Source organism: Carcharodon carcharias (assembly GCF_017639515.1).
Source record: "Carcharodon carcharias isolate sCarCar2 chromosome 39 unlocalized genomic scaffold, sCarCar2.pri SUPER_39_unloc_5, whole genome shotgun sequence".
In the NCBI taxonomy this organism is placed as follows: domain Eukaryota; kingdom Metazoa; phylum Chordata; class Chondrichthyes; order Lamniformes; family Lamnidae; genus Carcharodon; species Carcharodon carcharias.
In genome coordinates this window covers 349,234-369,010 of record NW_024470844.1, presented here as the reverse complement: position 1 = coordinate 369,010, position 19,777 = coordinate 349,234, and the positions used below count along the sequence as shown (strand labels likewise).

General features: G+C 54.9%; 1 protein-coding gene across 5 annotated transcripts in view; it reads right to left on the bottom strand.

Moving 5' to 3' along the window:
• The window catches only part of leng8 (leukocyte receptor cluster (LRC) member 8), a 64,526-nt gene extending 44,749 nt beyond the window's left edge, over positions 1–19,777 (bottom strand). For 3 of the 5 annotated variants that reach the window (XR_005942329.1, XM_041182369.1, XM_041182372.1), the window contains exon 1: positions 19,637–19,742. The gene's annotated coding sequence lies outside the window, so the exon portion shown is untranslated. Of the gene's footprint in view, positions 1–19,636 lie in introns of all 5 variants that reach the window. The other 2 variants (XM_041182370.1, XM_041182371.1) reach the window with 2 other exon arrangements.

Sequence of the window (19,777 nt, the reverse complement as noted above, 5' to 3'; positions counted from 1 at the left end):
ATGTTGTCTCTCTCTCTCCCCAATGTTGTCTCTCTCTCCCCCCCATGTTGTCTCTCTCTCTCTCCCCCATGTTGTCTTTCTCTCTCTCCCCCATGATGTCTCTCTCTCACCCCCCCATGTTGTATCTCTCTGTCCCCCATGTTATCTCCCTCTCTCCACAATGTTATCTCCCTCTCTCCCCCATGTTGTGTCTCTCTCTCTCTCCCCCATGTTGTCTCTCTCTCTCCCATGTTGTCTCTCTCTCTCCCATGTTGTCTCTCTCTCTCTCTCCCCCATGTTGTCTCTCTCTCTCCCCCATGTTGTCTCTCTCTCTCCCTCAAGTTGTCTCTCTCTCTCTCCCCCTTGTCTTTCTCTCTCTCCCCCATGTTGTCTCTCTCTCTCCATGTTGTCTCTCTCTCTCTCCCTCATATTGTCTCTCTCCCCCATGTTGTCTCTCTCTCTCTCACCCCCCCATGTTGTATCTCTCTCCCCCATGTTGTCTCTCTCTCTCCCCCATGTTGTCTCTCTCTCTCTCCCCCATGTTGTCTCTCTCTCTCTCTCCCCCATGTTGTCTCTCTCTCTCCCCCATGTTGTCTCTCTCTCTCTCCCCCATGTTGTCTCTCTCTCTCCCCCATGTTGTCTCTCTCTCTCCCCCATGTTGTCTCACTCTCTCTACCCCATGTTGTCTCTCTCTCTCTCCCCCATGTTGTCTCTCTCTCTCCCCCATGTTGTCTCTCTCTCTCCCCATGTTGTCTCACTCTCTCTACCCCATGTTGTCTCTCTCTCTCCCCCATGTTGTCTCACTCTCTCCCCCATGTTGTCTCTCTCTCCCCCATGTTGTCTCTCTCTCTCCCCCATGTTGTCTCTCTCTCTCTCCCCCATGTTGTCTTTCTCTCTCCCCCATGTTGTCTCTCTCTCTCCCCCATGTTGTCTCTCTCTCCCCCCCATGTTGTCTCTCTCTCCGCCCCATGTTGTCTCTCTCTCTCTCCCCCATGTTGTCTCTCTCTCTCTCCCCCATGTTGTCTCTCTCTCCCCCCCATGTTGTCTCCCTCTCCCCCATGTTGTCTCTCTCTCTCTCCCCCATGTTGTCTCTCTCTCTCCCCCATGTTCTCTCTCTCTCTCTCCCCCATGTTGTCTCTCTCTCTGTCCCCCATGTTGTCTCTCTCTCTCCCCCATGTTGTCTCTCTCTCTCTCCCCCATGTTGTCTCTCTCCCCCATGTTGTCTCTCTCTCTCTCTCTCTCCCCCATGTTGTCTCTCTCTCTCCCCCTCCCCCATGTTGTCTCTCTCTCCCCCCCATGTTGTCTCTCTCTCTCTCTCTCCCCCATGTTGTCTCTCTCTCTCCCCCTCCCCCATGTTGTCTCTCTCTCTCCCCCATGTTGTCTCTCTCTCTCTCCCCCATGTTGTCTCTCTCCCCCATGTTGTCTCTCTCTCCCCCCCATGTTGTCTCTCTCTCTCTCTCTCCCCCATGTTGTCTCTCTCTCTCTCCCCCATGTTGTCTCTCTCCCCCATGTTGTCTCTCTCTCCCCCTCTCCCCCATGTTGTCTCTCTCTCTCCCCCTCCCCCATGTTGTCTCTCTCTCTCCAACCCATGTTGTCTCTCTCTCTCTCCCCCATGTTGTCTCTCTCTCCCCCATGTTGTCTCTCTGCCCCCCATGTTGTCTCTCTCTCTCCCCCATGTTGTCTCTCTCTCTCCCCCATGTTGTCTCTCTCTCCCCCATGTTGTCTCTCTCTCCCCCATGTTGTCTCTCTCTCCCCCATGTTGTCTCTCTCTCCCCCCCATGTTGTCTCTCTCTCCCCCCCATGTTGTCTCTCTCTCTCTCTCTCCCCCATGTTGTCTCTCTCTCTCCCCCTCCCCCATGTTGTCTCTCTCTCTCCCCCATGTTGTCTCTCTCTCTCCCCCATGTTGTCTCTCTCTCCCCCCCATGTTGTCTCTCTCTCTCTCCCCCATGTTGTCTCTCTCTCCCCCCATGTTGTCTCTCTCTCTCCCCCCATGTTGTCTCTCTCTCTCTCCCCATGTTGTCTCTCTCTCTCTCCCCCATGTTGTCTCTCTCTCTCTCCCCCATGTTGTCTCTCTCTCTCTCCCCCATGTTGTCTCTCTCCCCCATGTTGTCTCTCTCTCCCCCCCATGTTGTCTCTCTCTCTCTCTCCCCCCCATGTTGTCTCTCTCTCTCCCCCTCCCCCATGTTGTCTCTCTCTCTCCCCCCCATGTTGTCTCTCTCTCTCTCCCCCATGTTGTCTCTCTCTCCCCCATGTTGTCTCTCTCTCCCCCATGTTGTCTCTCTCCCCCCCATGTTGTCTCTCTCTCCCCCATGTTGTCTCTCTCCCCCATGTTGTCTCTCTCCCCCATGTTGTCTCTCTCTCCCCCATGTTGTCTCTCTCTCCCCCATGTTGTCTCTCTCTCCCCCATGTTGTCTCTCTCTCCCCATGTTGTCTCTCTCTCCCCCATGTTGTCTCTCTCTCTCTCCCCCATGTTGTCTCTCTCTCCCCCATGTTGTCTCTCTCTCTCTCCCCCATGTTGTCTCTCTCTCCCCCATGTTGTCTCTCTCCCCCATGTTGTCTCTCTCCCCCATGTTGTCTCTCTCTCCCCCTGTTGTCTCTCTCTCCCCCATGTTGTCTCTCTCTCCCCCATGTTGTCTCTCTCTCCCCCCCATGTTGTCTCTCTCTCCCCCCCATGTTGTCTCTCTCCCCCTCCCCCATGTTGTCTCTCTCTCCCCCATGTTGTCTCTCTCTCCCCCATGTTGTCTCTCTCTCCCCCATGTTGTCTCTCTCTCTCTCCCCCATGTTGTCTCTCTCTCTCTCTCCCCCATGTTGTCTCTCTCTCTCCCCCATGTTTTCTCTCTCTCCCCCATGTTGTCTCTCTCTCCCCCATGTTGTCTCTCTCTCCCGCATGTTGTCTCTCTCTCTCTCCCCCATGTTGTCTCTCTCTCTCCCCCATGTTGTCTCTCTCTCTCCCCCATGTTGTCTCTCTCTCTCCCCCATGTTGTCTTTCTCTCTCCCCATGTTGTCTCACTCTCTCTACCCCATGTTGTCTCACTCTCTCCCCCATGTTGTCTCACTCTCTCCCCCATGTTGTCTCTCTCTCCCCCATGTTGTCTCTCTCTCTCCCCCATGTTGTCTCTCTCTCTCCCCCTCCCCCATGTTGTCTCTCTCTCTCCCCCCCATGTTGTCTCTCTCTCTCTCCCCCATGTTGTCTCTCTCTCCCCCATGTTGTCTCTCTCTCCCCCATGTTGTCTCTCTCCCCCCCATGTTGTCTCTCTCTCCCCCATGTTGTCTCTCTCCCCCATGTTGTCTCTCTCCCCCATGTTGTCTCTCTCTCCCCCATGTTGTCTCTCTCTCCCCCATGTTGTCTCTCTCTCCCCCATGTTGTCTCTCTCTCCCCATGTTGTCTCTCTCTCCCCCATGTTGTCTCTCTCTCTCTCCCCCATGTTGTCTCTCTCTCCCCCATGTTGTCTCTCTCTCTCTCCCCCATGTTGTCTCTCTCTCCCCCATGTTGTCTCTCTCCCCCATGTTGTCTCTCTCCCCCATGTTGTCTCTCTCTCCCCCTGTTGTCTCTCTCTCCCCCATGTTGTCTCTCTCTCCCCCATGTTGTCTCTCTCTCCCCCCCATGTTGTCTCTCTCTCCCCCCCATGTTGTCTCTCTCTCTCTACCCCATGTTGTCTCTCTCTCTCCCCCTCCCCCATGTTGTCTCTCTCTCCCCCATGTTGTCTCTCTCTCCCCCATGTTGTCTCTCTCTCTCTCCCCCATGTTGTCTCTCTCTCTCTCTCCCCCATGTTGTCTCTCTCTCTCCCCCATGTTTTCTCTCTCTCCCCCATGTTGTCTCTCTCTCCCCCATGTTGTCTCTCTCTCCCCCATGTTGTCTCTCTCTCCCCCATGTTGTCTCTCTCTCTCTCCCCCATGTTGTCTCCCCCTCCCCCATGTTGTCTCTCTCTCTCCCCCATGTTGTCTCTCTCTCTCTCTCTCCCATGTTGTCTCTCTCTCTCCCCCATGTTGTCTCTCTCTCCCCCATGTTGTCTCTCTCTCCCCCATGTTGTCTCTCTCTCCCCCATGTTGTCTCTCTCTCCCCCATGTTGTCTCTCTCTCTCCCCCATGTTGTCTCTCTCTCCCCCTCCCCCATGTTGTCTCTCTCTCTCCCCTCCATGTTGTCTCTCTCTCTCTCCCCCATGTTGTCTCTCTCCCCCCCATGTTGTCTCTCTCTCCCCCATGTTGTCTCTCTCCCCCCCATGTTGTCTCTCTCTCTCTCCCCCATGTTGTCTCTCTCCCCCATGTTGTCTCTCTCTCCCCCATGTTGTCTCTCTCTCCCCCCATGTTGTCTCTCTCTCCCCCATGTTGTCTCTCTCTCCCCCCCATGTTGTCTCTCTCTCTCTCTCTCCCCCATGTTGTCTCTCTCTCTCCCCCTCCCCCATGTTGTCTCTCTCTCCCCCCCATGTTGTCTCTCTCTCTCTCTCTCCCCCATTTTGTCTCTCTCTCTCCCCCATGTTGTCTCTCTCTCCCCCCCATGTTGTCTCTCTCTCTCTCCCCCATGTTGTCTCTCTCTCCCCCCATGTTGTCTCTCTCTCTCCCCCCATGTTGTCTCTCTCTCTCCCCCCATGTTGTCTCTCTCTCTCCCCCCATGTTGTCTCTCTCTCTCCCCATGTTGTCTCTCTCTCTCTCCCCCATGTTGTCTCTCTCTCTCTCCCCCATGTTGTCTCTCTCTCTCTCCCCAATGTTGTCTCTCTCCCCCATGTTGTCTCTCTCTCCCCCCCATGTTGTCTCTCTCTCTCTCTCCCCCATGTTGTCTCTCTCTCTCCCCCTCCCCCATGTTGTCTCTCTCTCTCCCCCCCATGTTGTCTCTCTCACTCTCCCCCATGTTGTCTCTCTCTCCCCCATGTTGTCTCTCTCTCCCCCATGTTGTCTCTCTCCCCCCCATGTTGTCTCTCTCTCCCCCATGTTGTCTCTCTCCCCCATGTTGTCTCTCTCCCCCATGTTGTCTCTCTCTCCCCCATGTTGTCTCTCTCTCCCCCATGTTGTCTCTCTCTCTCCCCCATGTTGTCTCTCTCTCTCCCCCATGTTGTCTCTCTCTCTCTCCCCCATGTTGTCTCTCTCTCTCCCCCATGTTGTCTCTCTCCCCCCCATGTTGTCTCTCTCTCTCTCTCCCCCATGTTGTCTCTCTCCCCCATGTTGTCTCTCTCCCCCATGTTGTCTCTCTCCCCCATGTTGTCTCTCTCCCCCATGTTGTCTCTCTCCCCCATGTTGTCTCTCTCTCCCCCCATGTTGTCTCTCTCTCTCTCCCCCATGTTGTCTCTCTCCCCCATGTTGTCTCTCTCCCCCATGTTGTCTCTCTCTCCCCCATGTTGTCTCTCTCTCCCCCATGTTGTCTCTCTCTCCCCCATGTTGTCTCTCTCTCCCCCATGTTGTCTCTCTCTCTCTCCCCCATGTTGTCTCTCTCTCCCCCATGTTGTCTCTCTCTCCCCCATGTTGTCTCTCTCTCCCCCCCATGTTGTCTCTCTCTCCCCCCCATGTTGTCTCTCTCTCTCTACCCCATGTTGTCTCTCTCTCTCTCCCCCCCATGTTGTCTCTCTCTCCCCCCCATGTTGTCTCTCTCTCTCCCCCTCCCCCATGTTGTCTCTCTCTCCCCCATGTTGTCTCTCTCGCCCCCATGTTGTCTCTCTCTCTCCCCCCATGTTGTCTCTCTCTCTCTCCCCCATGTTGTCTCTCTCTCTCCCCCATGTTTTCTCTCTCTCCCCCATGTTGTCTCTCTCTCCCCCCATGTTGTCTCTCTCTCCCCCATGTTGTCTCTCTCTCCCCCATGTTGTCTCTCTCTCTCCCCCATGTTGTCTCCCTCTCTCTCCCCCATGTTGTCTCCCCCTCCCCCATGTTGTCTCTCTCTCCCCCATGTTGTCTCTCTCTCCCCCATGTTGTCTCTCTCTCCCCCATGTTGTCTCTCTCTCTCCCCCATGTTGTCTCTCTCTCCCCCATGTTGTCTCTCTCTCTCCCCCATGTTGTCTCTCTCTCCCCCATGTTGTCTCTCTCTCCCCCATGTTCTCTCTCTCTCTCCCCCATGTTGTCTCTCTCTCTCCCCCATGTTGTCTCTCTCTCCCCCATGTTGTCTCTCTCTCCCCCATGTTGTCTCTCTCTCTCCCCCATGTTGTCTCTCTCTCCCCCATGTTGTCTCTCTCTCCCCCATGTTGTCTCTCTCTCTCCCCCATGTTGTCTCTCTCTCTCTCCCCCATGTTGTCTCTCTCTCTCTCTCCCCCATGTTGTCTCTCTCTCTCCCCCATGTTGTCTCCCCCTCCCCATGTTGTCTCTCTCTCCCCCATGTTGTCTCTCTCTCTCCCCCATGTTGTCTCTCTCTCCCCCATGTTGTCTCTCTCTCCCCCATGTTGTCTCTCTCTCTCCCCCATGTTGTCTCTCTCTCTCTCCCCCATGTTGTCTCTCTCTCTCTCTCCCCCATGTTGTCTCTCTCTCTCCCCCATGTTGTCTCTCTCTCTCTCTCCCCCATGTTGTCTCTCTCTCTCCCCCATGTTGTCTCCCCCTCCCCCATGTTGTCTCTCTCTCTCCCCCATGTTGTCTCTCTCTCTCCCCCCATGTTGTCTCTCTCTCTCCCCCCCCCCCATGTTGTCTCTCTCTCTCCCCCATGTTGTCTCTCTCTCTCTCCCCCATGTTGTCTCTCTCTCTCTCCCCCATGTTGTCTCTCTCTCTCTCTCCCCCATGTTGTCTCTCTCTCTCCCCCATGTTGTCTCTCTCTCCCCCCCATGTTGTCTCTCTCTCTCCCCCATGTTGTCTCTCTCTCCCCCATGTTGTCTCTCTCTCTCCCCCCATGTTGTCTCTCTCTCTCCCCCATGTTGTCTCTCTCTCTCTCCCCCATGTTGTCTCTCTCTCTCTCCCCCATGTTGTCTCTCTCTCTCTCTCCCCCATGTTGTCTCTCTCTCTCCCCCATGTTGTCTCTCTCTCTCCCCCATGTTGTCTCTCTCTCTCCCCCATGTTGTCTTTCTCTCTCCCCCATGTTGTCTCTCTCCCCCCATGTTGTCTCTCTCTCTCTCCCCCATGTTGTCTCTCTCCCCCATGTTGTCTCTCTCTCCCCCATGTTGTCTCTCTCTCCCCCATGTTGTCTCTCTCTCCCCCATGTTGTCTCTCTCTCCCCCCCATGTTGTCTCTCTCTCTCTCTCTCCCCCATGTTGTCTCTCTCTCTCCCCCTCCCCCATGTTGTCTCTCTCTCCCCCCCATGTTGTCTCTCTCTCTCTCTCTCCCCCATTTTGTCTCTCTCTCTCCCCCATGTTGTCTCTCTCTCCCCCCCATGTTGTCTCTCTCTCTCTCCCCCATGTTGTCTCTCTCTCCCCCCATGTTGTCTCTCTCTCTCCCCCCATGTTGTCTCTCTCTCTCCCCCCATGTTGTCTCTCTCTCTCCCCATGTTGTCTCTCTCTCTCTCCCCCATGTTGTCTCTCTCTCTCTCCCCAATGTTGTCTCTCTCCCCCATGTTGTCTCTCTCTCCCCCCCATGTTGTCTCTCTCTCTCTCTCCCCCATGTTGTCTCTCTCTCTCCCCCCTCCCCCATGTTGTCTCTCTCTCTCCCCCCCCATGTTGTCTCTCTCTCTCTCCCCCATGTTGTCTCTCTCTCCCCCATGTTGTCTCTCTCTCCCCCATGTTGTCTCTCTCCCCCCATGTTGTCTCTCTCTCCCCCATGTTGTCTCTCTCCCCCATGTTGTCTCTCTCCCCCATGTTGTCTCTCTCTCCCCCATGTTGTCTCTCTCTCCCCCATGTTGTCTCTCTCTCTCCCCCATGTTGTCTCTCTCTCTCCCCCATGTTGTCTCTCTCTCTCTCCCCCATGTTGTCTCTCTCTCTCCCCCATGTTGTCTCTCTCCCCCCCATGTTGTCTCTCTCTCTCTCCCCCATGTTGTCTCTCTCCCCCATGTTGTCTCTCTCCCCCATGTTGTCTCTCTCCCCCATGTTGTCTCTCTCCCCCATGTTGTCTCTCTCCCCCATGTTGTCTCTCTCTCCCCCATGTTGTCTCTCTCTCTCTCCCCATGTTGTCTCTCTCCCCCATGTTGTCTCTCTCCCCCCATGTTGTCTCTCTCTCCCCCATGTTGTCTCTCTCTCCCCATGTTGTCTCTCTCTCCCCCATGTTGTCTCTCTCTCCCCCCATGTTGTCTCTCTCTCTCCCCCATGTTGTCTCTCTCTCCCCCATGTTGTCTCTCTCTCCCCCATGTTGTCTCTCTCTCCCCCCCATGTTGTCTCTCTCTCCCCCCCATGTTGTCTCTCTCTCTCTACCCCATGTTGTCTCTCTCTCTCTCCCCCCCATGTTGTCTCTCTCTCCCCCCCATGTTGTCTCTCTCTCTCCCCCTCCCCCATGTTGTCTCTCTCTCCCCCATGTTGTCTCTCTCGCCCCCATGTTGTCTCTCTCTCTCTCCCCCATGTTGTCTCTCTCTCTCTCTCCCCCATGTTGTCTCTCTCTCTCCCCATGTTTTCTCTCTCTCCCCCATGTTGTCTCTCTCTCCCCCCATGTTGTCTCTCTCTCCCCCATGTTGTCTCTCTCTCCCCCATGTTGTCTCTCTCTCTCTCCCCCATGTTGTCTCCCTCTCTCTCCCCCATGTTGTCTCCCCCTCCCCCATGTTGTCTCTCTCTCCCCCATGTTGTCTCTCTCTCCCCCATGTTGTCTCTCTCTCCCCCATGTTGTCTCTCTCTCTCCCCCATGTTGTCTCTCCTCTCCCCATGTTGTCTCTCTCTCTCCCCCATGTTGTCTCTCTCTCCCCCATGTTGTCTCTCTCTCCCCATGTTCTCTCTCTCTCTCCCCCATGTTGTCTCTCTCTCTCCCCCATGTTGTCTCTCTCTCCCCCATGTTGTCTCTCTCTCCCCCATGTTGTCTCTCTCTCTCCCCCATGTTGTCTCTCTCTCCCCCATGTTGTCTCTCTCTCCCCCATGTTGTCTCTCTCTCTCCCCCCATGTTGTGTCTCTCTCTCTCCCCCATGTTGTCTCTCTCTCTCTCTCCCCCATGTTGTCTCTCTCTCTCCCCCATGTTGTCTCCCCCTCCCCATGTTGTCTCTCTCTCCCCCATGTTGTCTCTCTCTCTCCCCCATGTTGTCTCTCTCTCCCCCATGTTGTCTCTCTCTCCCCCCATGTTGTCTCTCTCTCTCCCCCATGTTGTCTCTCTCTCTCTCCCCCATGTTGTCTCTCTCTCTCTCTCCCCCATGTTGTCTCTCTCTCTCCCCCATGTTGTCTCTCTCTCTCTCTCCCCCATGTTGTCTCTCTCTCTCCCCCATGTTGTCTCCCCCTCCCCCATGTTGTCTCTCTCTCTCCCCCATGTTGTCTCTCTCTCTCCCCCCATGTTGTCTCTCTCTCTCCCCCCCCCCATGTTGTCTCTCTCTCTCCCCCATGTTGTCTCTCTCTCTCTCCCCCATGTTGTCTCTCTCTCTCTCCCCCATGTTGTCTCTCTCTCTCTCTCCCCCATGTTGTCTCTCTCTCTCCCCCATGTTGTCTCTCTCTCCCCCCCATGTTGTCTCTCTCTCTCCCCCATGTTGTCTCTCTCTCCCCCATGTTGTCTCTCTCTCTCCCCCCATGTTGTCTCTCTCTCTCCCCCATGTTGTCTCTCTCTCTCTCCCCCATGTTGTCTCTCTCTCTCTCCCCCATGTTGTCTCTCTCTCTCTCTCCCCCATGTTGTCTCTCTCTCTCCCCCATGTTGTCTCTCTCTCTCCCCCATGTTGTCTCTCTCTCTCCCCCATGTTGTCTTTCTCTCTCCCCCATGTTGTCTCTCTCTCCCCCCCATGTTGTCTCTCTCTCCCCCATGTTGTCTCTCTCTCCCCCATGTTGTCTCTCTCTCCCCCCCATGTTGTCTCTCTCTCCCCCCCATGTTGTCTCTCTCTCTCTCTCTCCCCCATGTTGTCTCTCTCTCTCCCCCTCCCCCATGTTGTCTCTCTCTCCCCCCCATGTTGTCTCTCTCTCTCTCTCTCCCCCATGTTGTCTCTCTCTCTCCCCCATGTTGTCTCTCTCTCCCCCCATGTTGTCTCTCTCTCTCTCCCCCATGTTGTCTCTCTCTCCCCCCCCATGTTGTCTCTCTCTCTCCCCCATGTTGTCTCTCTCTCTCCCCCCATGTTGTCTCTCTCTCTCTCTCCCCATGTTGTCTCTCTCTCTCTCCCCCATGTTGTCTCTCTCTCTCTCCCCCATGTTGTCTCTCTCTCTCTCCCCCATGTTGTCTCTCTCCCCCATGTTGTCTCTCTCTCTCCCCCCCATGTTGTCTCTCTCTCTCTCTCCCCCATGTTGTCTCTCTCTCTCCCCCTCCCCATGTTGTCTCTCTCTCTCCCCCCCATGTTGTCTCTCTCTCTCTCCCCCATGTTGTCTCTCTCTCCCCCATGTTGTCTCTCTCTCCCCCATGTTGTCTCTCTCCCCCATGTTGTCTCTCTCTCCCCCATGTTGTCTCTCTCTCCCCCATGTTGTCGCTCTCTCCCCCATGTTGTCTCTCTCTCTCCCCCATGTTGTCTCTCTCTCTCTCCCCCATGTTGTCTCTCTCTCTCTCCCCCATGTTGTCTCTCTCCCCCCCATGTTGTCTCTCTCTCTCTCCCCCATGTTGTCTCTCTCCCCCATGTTGTCTCTCTCCCCCATGTTGTCTCTCTCCCCCATGTTGTCTCTCTCCCCCATGTTGTCTCTCTCTCCCCCATGTTGTCTCTCTCTCTCTCCCCCATGTTGTCTCTCTCCCCCATGTTGTCTCTCTCTCCCCCATGTTGTCTCTCTCTCCCCCATGTTGTCTCTCTCTCCCCCATGTTGTCTCTCCCTCCCCCATGTTGTCTCTCTCTCCCCCATGTTGTCTCTCTCTCTCCCCCATGTTGTCTCTCTCTCTCTCTCCCCCATGTTGTCTCTCTCTCTCCCCCATGTTGTCTCCCCCTCCCCATGTTGTCTCTCTCTCCCCCATGTTGTCTCTCTCTCTCCCCCATGTTGTCTCTCTCTCCCCCATGTTGTCTCTCTCTCTCCCCCATGTTGTCTCTCTCTCTCTCCCCCATGTTGTCTCTCTCTCTCTCTCCCCCATGTTGTCTCTCTCTCTCCCCCATGTTGTCTCTCTCTCTCTCCCCCATGTTGTCTCTCTCTCTCCCCATGTTGTCTCTCTCTCCCCCCATGTTGTCTCTCTCTCTCCCCCATGTTGTCTCTCTCTCTCTCCCCCATGTTGTCTCTCTCTCCCCATGTTGTCTCTCTCTCTCCCCCATGTTGTCTCTCTCTCCCCCATGTTGTCTCTCTCTCTCCCCCATGTTGTGTCTCTCTCCCCCATGTTGTCTCTCTCTCTCTCCCCCATGTTGTCTCTCTCTCTCTCCCCCATGTTGTCTCTCTCTCTCTCCCCCATGTTGTCTCTCTCTCTACCCCATGTTGTCTCTCTCTCTCTCCCCCATGTTGTCTCTCTCTCTACCCCATGTTGTCTCTCTCTCTCTCCCCCATGTTGTCTCTCTCTCCCCCATGTTGTCTCTCTCTCTCCCCCATGTTGTCTCTCTCTCCCCCATGTTGTCTCTCTCTCTCCCCCATGTTGTCTCTCTCTCTCTCCCCCATGTTGTCTATCTCTCCCCCATGTTGTCTCTCTCTCTCTCCCCCATGTTGTCTCTCTCTCTCTCCCCCATGTTGTCTCTCTCTCCCCCATGTTGTCTCTCTCTCTCCCCCATGTTGTCTCTCTCTCCCCCATGTTGTCTCTCTCTCCTCCCCATGTCGTCTCTCTCTCTCTCCCCCATGTTGTCTCTCTCTCTCTCCCCCATGTTGTCTCTCTCTCTCCCCCATGTTGTCTCTCTCTCTCCCCCATGTTGTCTCTCTCTCTACCCCATGTTGTCTCTCTCTCTCCCATGTTGTCTCTCTCTCTCCCCCATGTTGTCTCTCTCTCTCCCCCATGTTGTCTCTCTCTCTCCCCCATGTTGTCTCTCTCTCTCCCCCATGTTGTCTCTCTCTCTACCCCATGTTGTCTCTCTCTCTCCCATGTTGTCTCTCTCTCCCCCATGTTGTCTCTCTCTCCCCCCCATGTTGTCTCTCTCTCCCCCATGTTGTCTCTCTCTCCCCCTTGTTGTCTCTCTCTCTTCCCCATGTCGTCTCTCTCTCTCTCCCCCATGTTGTCTCTCTCTCCCCCATGTTGTCTCTCTCTCTTCCCCATGTCGTCTCTCTCTCTCTCCACCATGTTGTCTCTCTCTCTCCCCCATGTTGTGTCTCTCTCTCTCCCCCATGTTGTCTCTCTCTCTCCCCCCATGTTGTCTCTCTCTCTCCCCCATGTTGTCTCTCTCTCTCCCCCATGTTGTGTCTCTCTCTCTCCCCCATGTTGTCTCTCTCTCTCTCCCCCATGTTGTCTCTCTCTCTCCCCCCATGTTGTCTCTCTCTCTCCCCCATGTTGTGTCTCTCTCTCTCCCCCATGTTGTCTCTCTCTCTCCCCCCATGTTGTCTCTCTCTCTCCCCCATGTTGTCTCTCTCTCTCCCCCATGTTGTCTCTCTCTCTCCCCCATGTTCGTCTCTCTCTCTCTCCCCCATGTTGTCTCTCTCTCTCCCCCCATGTTGTCTCTCTCTCTCCCCCATGTTGTGTCTCTCTCTCTCCACCATGTTGGTCTCTCTCTCTCCCCCATGTTGTCTCTCTCTCTCCCCCATGTTGTGTCTCTCTCTCTCCCCCATGTTGTCTCTCTCTCTCTCCCCCATGTTGTCTCTCTCTCTCTCCCCCATGTTGTCTCTCTCTCTCCCCCATGTTGTGTCTCTCTCTCTCCCCCATGTTGTGTCTCTCTCTCCCCCATGTTGTCTCTCTCTCTCTCTCCCCCATGTTGTCTCTCTCTCTCCCCCATGTTGTCTCTCTCTCTCTCCCCCCATGTTGTCTCTCTCTCTCTCTCCCCCATGTTGTCTCTCTCTCTCTCCCCCATGTTGTCTCTCTCTCTCCCCCATGTTGTCTCTCTCTCTCTCCCCCATGTTGTCTCTCTCTCTCCCCCATGTTGTGTCTCTCTCTCTCCCCCATGTTGTCTCTCTCTCTCCCCCATGTTGTCTCTCTCTCTCCCCCATGTTGTCTCTCTCTCTCTCCCCCATGTTGTCTCTCTCTCTCCCCCATGTTGTCTCTCTCTCCCCCCCATGTTGTCTCTCTCTCCCCCATGTTGTCTCTCTCTCCCCCATGTTGTCTCTCTCTACCCATGTTGTCTCTCTCTCTCCCCCATGTTGTCTCTCTCTCTCCCCCATGTTGTCTCTCTCTCTCTCCCCCATGTTGTCTCTCTCTCTCCCCCATGTTGTCTCTCTCTCCCCCCATGTTGTCTCTCTCTCTCCCCCATGTTGTCTCTCTCCCCCATGTTGTCTCTCTCCCCCATGTTGTCTCTCTCCCCCATGTTGTCTCTCTCCCCATGTTGTCTCTCTCTCCCCCATGTTGTCTCTCTCTCTCTCCCCCATGTTGTCTCTCTCCCCCATGTTGTCTCTCTCCCCCATGTTGTCTCTCTCTCCCCCATGTTGTCTCTCTCTCCCCCATGTTGTCTCTCTCTCTCCCCCATGTTGTCTCTCTCTCCCCCATGTTGTCTCTCTCTCCCCCATGTTGTCTCTCTCTCTCCCCCATGTTGTCTCTCTCTCTCTCCCCCATGTTGTCTCTCTCTCTCCCCCATGTTGTCTCTCTCTCTCCCCCATGTTGTCTCCCCTCCCCCATGTTGTCTCTCTCTCTCCCCCATGTTGTCTCTCTCTCTCCCCCATGTTGTCTCTCTCTCCCCCATGTTGTCTCTCTCTCTCCCCCATGTTGTCTCTCTCTCTCCCCCATGTTGTCTCTCTCTCTCTCCCCCATGTTGTCTCTCTCTCTCTCCCCCATGTTGTCTCTCTCTCTCTCTCCCCCATGTTGTCTCTCTCTCTCTCCCCCATGTTGTCTCTCTCTCCCCTATGTTGTCTCTCTCTCTCCCCCATGTTGTCTCTCTCTCCCCCATGTTGTCTCTCTCTCTCCCCCATGTTGTCTCTCTCTCTCCCCCCATGTTGTCTCTCTCTCCCCATGTTGTCTCTCTCTCTCCCCCATGTTGTCTCTCTCTCCCCCATGTTGTCTCTCTCTCTCCCCCATGTTGTGTCTCTCTCCCCCATGTTGTCTCTCTCTCTCTCGCCCATGTTGTCTCTCTCTCTCTCCCCCATGTTGTCTCTCTCTCTACCCCATGTTGTCTCTCTCTCTCTCCCCCATGTTGTCTCTCTCTCTACCCCATGTTGTCTCTCTCTCTCTCCCCCATGTTGTCTCTCTCTCCCCCATGTTGTCTCTCTCTCTCCCCCATGTTGTCTCTCTCTCTCCCCCATGTTGTCTCTCTCTCTCCCCCATGTTGTCTCTCTCTCTCCCCCATGTTGTCTCTCTCTCTCCCCCATGTTGTCTCTCTCTCCCCCATGTTGTCTCTCTCCTCCCCCATGTTGTCTCTCTCCTCCCCCATGTTGTCTCTCTCTCTCCCCCATGTTGTCTCTCTCTCTCTCCCCCATGTTGTCTCTCTCTCTCCCCCCATGTTGTCTCTCCTCTCTCCCCATGTTGTCTCTCTCTCCCCCATGTTGTCTCTCTCTCTCCCCCATGTTGTCTCTCTCTCTCCCCCATGTTGTCTCTCTCTCCCCCATGTTGTCTCTCTCTCCCCCATGTTGTCTCTCTCTCTCTCCCCCATGTTGTCTCTCTCTCTCTCCCCCATGTTGTCTCTCTCTCTCTCTCCCCCATGTTGTCTCTCTCTCTCTCCCCCATGTTGTCTCTCTCTCTCTCCCCCATGTTGTCTCTCTCTCCCCTATGTTGTCTCTCTCTCTCCCCCATGTTGTCTCTCTCTCCCCCATGTTGTCTCTCTCTCTCCCCCATGTTGTCTCTCTCTCTCTCCCCCATGTTGTCTCTCTCTCCCCATGTTGTCTCTCTCTCTCCCCCATGTTGTCTCTCTCTCCCCCATGTTGTCTCTCTCTCTCTCCCCCATGTTGTCTCTCTCTCTACCCCATGTTGTCTCTCTCTCTCTCCCCCATGTTGTCTCTCTCTCTCTCCCCCATGTTGTCTCTCTCTCTACCCCATGTTGTCTCTCTCTCTCTCCCCCATGTTGTCTCTCTCTCCCCCATGTTGTCTCTCTCTCTCCCCCATGTTGTCTCTCTCTCCCCCATGTTGTCTCTCTCTCTCCCCCATGTTGTCTCTCTCTCTCTCCCCCATGTTGTCTCTCTCTCTCCCCCATGTTGTCTCTCTCTCTCTCCCCCATGTTGTCTCTCTCTCTCTCCCCCATGTTGTCTCTCTCTCCCCCATGTTGTCTCTCTCTCTCCCCCATGTTGTCTCTCTCTCCCCCATGTTGTCTCTCTCTCTTCCCCATGTCGTCTCTCTCTCTCTCCCCCATGTCGTCTCTCTCTCTCTCCCCCATGTTGTCTCTCTCTCTCCCCCATGTTGTCTCTCTCTCTCCCCCATGTTGTCTCTCTCTCTCCCCCATGTTGTCTCTCTCTCTCCCCCATGTTGTCTCTCTCTCTACCCCATGTTGTCTCTCTCTCTCCCATGTTGTCTCTCTCTCTCCCCCATGTTGTCTCTCTCTCTCCCCCATGTTGTCTCTCTCTCTCCCCCATGTTGCCTCTCTCTCTACCCCATGTTGTCTCTCTCTCTCCCATGTTGTCTCTCTCTCTCCCCCATGTTGTCTCTCTCTCTCCCCCATGTTGTCTCTCTCTCTCCCCCATGTTGTCTCTCTCTCTACCCCCATGTTGTCTCTCTCTCTCCCCCTGTTGTCTCTCTCTCCCCCCCATGTTGTCTCTCTCTCCCCCATGTTGTCTCTCTCTCTCCCCCATGTTGTCTCTCTCTCCCCCATGTTGTCTCTCTCTCTTCCCCATGTCGTCTCTCTCTCTCTCCCCCATGTTGTCTCTCTCTCTCCCCCATGTTGTCTCTCTCTCTTCCCCATGTCGTCTCTCTCTCTCTCCACCATGTTGTCTCTCTCTCTCCCCCATGTGTGTCTCTCTCTCTCCCCCATGTTGTCTCTCTCTCTCCCCCATGTTGTCTCTCTCTCTCCCCCATGTTGTCTCTCTCTCTCCCCCATGTTGTCTCTCTCTCTCCCCCATGTTGTGTCTCTCTCTCTCCCCCATGTTGTCTCTCTCTCTCCCCCCATGTTGTCTCTCTCTCTCCCCCATGTTGTCTCTCTCTCTCCCCCCATGTTGTGTCTCTCTCTCTCCCCCATGTTGTCTCTCTCTCTCCCCCCATGTTGTCTCTCTCTCTCCCCCATGTTGTCTCTCTCTCTCCCCCATGTTGTGTCTCTCTCTCTCCCCCATGTCGTCTCTCTCTCCCCCCATGTTGTCTCTCTCTCTCCCCCCATGTTGTCTCTCTCTCTCCCCCATGTTGTGTCTCTCTCTCTCCCCCATGTTGTCTCTCTCTCTCCCCCATGTTGTCTCTCTCTCTCTCCCCCATGTTGTCTCTCTCTCTCCCCCATGTTGTCTCTCTCTCTCCCCCATGTTGTCTTTCTCTCTCTCCCCCATGTTGTCTCTCTCTCTCCCCCATGTTGTGTCTCTCTCTCTCCCCCCATGTTGTCTCTCTCTCTCCCCCATGTTGTGTCTCTCTCTCTCCCCCATGTTGTCTCTCTCTCTCCCCCATGTTGTCTCTCTCTCTCTCCCCCATGTTGTCTCTCTCTCTCCCCCATGTTGTCTCTCTCTCTCCCCCATGTTGTCTTTCTCTCTCTCCCCCATGTTGTCTTTCTCTCTCTCCCCCATGTTGTCTCTCTCTCCCCCCCATGTTGTGTCTCTCTCTCTCCCCCATGTTGTCTCTCCCCCCCATGTTGTGTCTCTCTCTCTCCCCCATGTTGTCTCTCTCTCCCCCCCATGTTGTGTCTCTCTCTCTCCCCCATGTTGTCTCTCTCCCCCATGTTGTCTCTCTCTCTCTCTCCCCCATGTTGTCTCTCTCTCCCCCATGTTGTCTCTCTCTCCCCCCCATGTTGTCTCTCTCTCTCCCCCCATGTTGTCTCTCTCTCTCCCCCATGTTGTCTCTCTCTCTCTCCCCCATGTTGTCTCTCTCTCTCTCCCCTATGTTGTCTCTCTCTCCCCCCCATGTTGTCTCTCTCTCTCCCCCCCATGTTGTCTCTCCCCCTCCCCCATGTTGTCTCTCTCTCTCTCCCCCATGTTGTCTCTCTCTCTCTCCCCCATGTTGTCTCTCTCTCTCTCCCCCATGTTGTCTCTCTCTCCTCCCCCATGTTGTCTCTCTCTCTCTCCCCCATGTTGTCTCTCTCTCTCTCCCCCATGTTGTCTCTCTCTCCCCCCCATGTTGTCTCTCTCTCTCTCCCTCATGTTGTCTCTCTCTCTCTCCCCCATGTTGTCTCTCTCTCTCTCCCCCATGTTGTCTCTCTCTCCGCCATGTTGTCTCTCTCTCTCTCCCCCATGTTGTCTCTCTCTCCCCCCCATGTTGTCTCTCTCTCTCTCTCTCCCCCATGTTGTCTCTCTCTCTCTCTCTCCCCCATGTTGTCTCTCTCTCTCCCCCATGTTGTCTCTCTATCTCCCCCATGTTGTCTCTCTCTCTCTCCCCCATGTTGTCTCTCTCTCCCCCATGTTGTCTCTCTCTCTCCCCCATGTTGTCTCTCTCTCCCCCATGTTGTCTCTCTCTCTCTCCCCCATGTTGTCTCTCTCTCTCTCCCCCATGTTGTCTCTCTCTCCCCCCCATGTTGTCTCTCTCTCTCTCCCTCATGTTGTCTCTCTCTCTCTCCCCCATGTTGTCTCTCTCTCTCCCCCATGTTGTCTCTCTCTCCCCCATGTTGTCTCTCTCTCTCTCCCCCATGTTGTCTCTCTCTCCCCCCCATGTTGTCTCTCTCTCTCTCTCTCCCCCATGTTGTCTCTCTCTCTCTCTCTCCCCCATGTTGTCTCTCTCTCTCTCCCCCATGTTGTCTCTCTCTCTCCCCCATGTTGTCTCTCTCTCTACCCCATGTTGTCTCTCTCTCTCTCCCCCATGTTGTCTCTCTCTCTCTCTCCCCCCATGTTGTCTCTCTCTCTCTCCCCCATGTTGTCTCTCTCTCTCCCCCATGTTGTCTCTCTCTCCCCCATGTTGTCTCTCTCTCTCTCCCCCATGTTGTCTCTCTCTCTCCCCCATGTTGTCTCTCTCTCTCCCCCATGTTGTCTCTCTCTCTCTCCCCCATGTTGTCTCTCTCTCTCCCCCATGTTGTCTCTCTCTCTCTCCCCCATGTTGTCTCTCTCTCCCCCATGTTGTCTCTCTCTCTCTCCCCCATGTTGTCTCTCTCTCTCCCCCATGTTGTCTCTCTCTCTCTACCCCATGTTGTCTCTCTCTCCCCCATGTTGTCTCTCTCTCTCTACCCCATGTTGTCTTTCTCTCCCCCATGTTGTCTCTCTCTCCCCCATGTTGTCTCTCTCTCTCTCCCCCATGTTGTCTCTCTCTCTCTCCCCCATGTTGTCTCTCTCTCTCCCCCATGTTGTCTCTCTCCCCCATGTTGTCTCTCTCTCTCTCCCCCATGTTGTCTCTCTCTCTCCCCCATGTTGTCTCTCTCCCCCATGTTGTCTCTCTCTCCCCCCCATGTTGTCTCTCTCTCTCCCCCATGTTGTCTCTCTCTCTCTCCCCCATGTTGTCTCTCTCTCTCCCCCATGTTGTCTCTCTCTCTCTCTCCCCCATGTTGTCTCTCTCTCTCTCTCCCCCATGTTCTCTCTCTCCCCCATGTTGTCTCTCTCTCTCTCCCCCATGTTGTCTCTCTCCCCCCCATGTTGTCTCTCTCTCTCTCCCCCATGTTGTCTCTCTCCCCCCCATGTTGTCTCTCTCTCTCCCCCCATGTTGTCTCTCTCTCTCTCCCCCATGTTGTCTCTCTCCCCCCCATGTTGTCTCTCTCTCTCTCCCCCATGTTGTCTCTCTCTCTCCCCCATGTTGTCTCTCTCTCTCTCCCCCATGTTGTCTCTCTCTCCCCCATGTTGTCTCTCTCTCCCCCATGTTGTCTCTCTCTCCCCCCATGTTGTCTCTCTCTCTCCCCCATGTTGTCTCTCTCTCTCTCTCTCCCATGTTGTCTCTCTCTCTCCCCCATGTTGTCTCTCTCTCTCTCCCCCATGTTGTCTCTCTCTCTCCCCCATGTTGTCTCTCTCCCCCCCATGTTGTCTCTCTCTCCCCCATGTTGTCTCTCTCTCCCCCCCATGTTGTCTCTCTCTCCCCCATGTTGTCTCTCTCTCCCCCCATGTTGTCTCTCTCTCCCCCATGTTGTCTCTCTCTCCCCCCCATGTTGTCTCTCTCTCTCCCCCATGTTGTCTCTCTCTCTCCCCCATGTTGTCTCTCTCTCCCCCCATGTTGTCTCTCCTCTCCCCCATGTTGTCTCTCTCTCTCTCCCCCATGTTGTCTCTCTCTCTCCCCCATGTTGTCTCTCTCTCTCTCCCCCATGTTGTCTCTCTCTCCCCCATGTTGTCTCTCTCTCCCCCATGTTGTCTCTCTCTCTCCCCCATGTTGTCTCTCTCTCCCCCATGTTGTCTCTCTCTCTCCCCCCCATGTTGTCTCTCTCTCCCCCCCCATGTTGTCTCTCTCTCTCCCCCATGTTGTCTCTCTCCCCCCCATGTTGTCTCTCCCTCCCCCATGTTGTCTCTCTCTCTCTCCCCCATGTTGTCTCTCCCTCCCCCATGTTGTCTCTCTCTCTCTCCCCCATGTTGTCTCTCTCTCTCCCATGTTGTCTCTCTGGGTGTTATATATATATATATATATTTATAGATATGTTATCTGGAGTATTTTCCGCGCTGAGTGTTTACATTGAGCTCTATGTCTCTCTGTGTATATCCCGGGTGTGTTTATATTTATATTTATTACTCACTTTCTCTATTTCTCTCTGGGTTTCTTCTCCTCTTCTCAAAATGGCGGCTCCAATAACCGTCGCTAGGCCCCGCCCACCGGATGTTCCGCCGCTGTCCAATCCGACCCCGCCCTGAGCTGTCACTACTCTCCGGATCTCCGT